Genomic DNA, 1653 nt, shown 5'->3' with positions numbered 1-1653 from the left:
TCGATAACTTCGGGCTGGAGAGATGGCTCAGTGGTTAAGAGTACTGGCTGCTCTTGTAGAGGACCCAGGTTTGAGTCCCAGCACCTACCTGATGGCTAAAACCTGTGCGTAACTCCAGTCCCAGGGGATTCGACAGCCTCTTCTGGCCTCTGTGGCATTGCACAACATGAGTGTAGGCAATACACATATACACATAAAATAAAAATAATAAATAAAAATTTTAAAAAAGAAAATAGAATCATATAACATATTTCACTAAAACCAGAGACGGCAGTATCTTACCATCATACCTAAAAGGCTCCAGTGATGGACTATAACCAAAAGAACTATGAGACCACGGATTCTATCTAGGAAGGAGTTCTTAGGGAAACTGAAAGATGGCAGATGGGGAAAAAAAAAATACAGGTAAACTAGAAGAAACAGAAGCCTTCCAGCTACAATAAACATCAAACTGTCTAGCTTCTAGCCTGATTAACACTAAAAGCTCTCACCAAATCATATTACCCATCACACTCAGTTTGTAACAAAAGTTTACAAAGCATGCTAAAAGGCAAAATTTATATTAAAAACTCGGTCTTAAGAAATAAGGCAAGCACTCGGACAACTTGCAATGGGGTGAGGGGGGTTGTGAAAACGTTCAAGAATTAGATAGCAGTTGCTAGATCCCAATCATGTGAATATACTAAAAATAGTACATTGCACACTTTAAAAGGGTAACTTTTGTGGTGATTATCTCAAAATGATTTAAAAGAATTTGTGTAGTTATTTGATAATTTTTTCCATGCAAGATTTCCTGTTATCTCTGCACTCAGTCAAGTGGTAAAAATACCATTAAATTATAGATGAAATACACTTATGGTATTTATAACAAATGAATGATAAATTTTTAATAATTATGGTTCTTTGCCATCGATAACACTAACAATTAAAGAAAAAGTACATTTGGGTTTTTTATTTTTTTTCCTTAATAAATAGTCACTTAATAGCTACCTCATGTAAGGACTTGCACTATTTGCTATGATACAAAAATGAATTTGGCAACATGTCCCTACTTAGCAAAAGATATTAGAGATTTGCATGAATAAATAACCACAGATTAAGACAGCACATGAAAAGTACCAAATGCCATGGGAACTACAAAGAAGTTCACGGCAGCAGGAGAGCATTTCCAGCTGAAGTGATCTGAGAAGGCATCTAGGTAAAGGTGGCAGTTTAATTGAGCCTTTGTTTATTTGATAATACTGAAGTGCTTACTGCATTCAAGTTCTGCATTGGATGCTAAAAAGCAAAATTAAAAATCAAATGTTCTCTCATCTCACTGTCTGAAACAACTTGAGCATATATGTGAAGATAAATGTGTGTGCGTGCATGTGTGCATGCGTGTGTGTGTGTGTGTGTGTGTGTGTGTGTGTGTGTGTGTGTGCATGGCCAAGACAAAGCTCAAAGTGATAAGAACAAACACAAAAAATGAATGGATTTCAACAGAAAAGCAAAAACCTTTTTAGTATCTCCCTGCAACCTTTTAGAAAAATTTCAGCTGTCAAGATGTGACCTCTGGGTCCTTGTGATTAGACCTCTGGCTGAGCTCCCAGGTGACTTCCTCTACTGCTGCCTTATTACATTTATACTTCCTGTAAATTGTTCTATGCTTCC

Source organism: Nannospalax galili, unplaced genomic scaffold (assembly GCF_000622305.1).
Source record: "Nannospalax galili isolate Female #2095 unplaced genomic scaffold, S.galili_v1.0 scaffold761, whole genome shotgun sequence".
Taxonomy (NCBI): Eukaryota; Metazoa; Chordata; class Mammalia; order Rodentia; family Spalacidae; genus Nannospalax; species Nannospalax galili.
Note: the sequence above shows the minus strand (reverse complement) of the source record.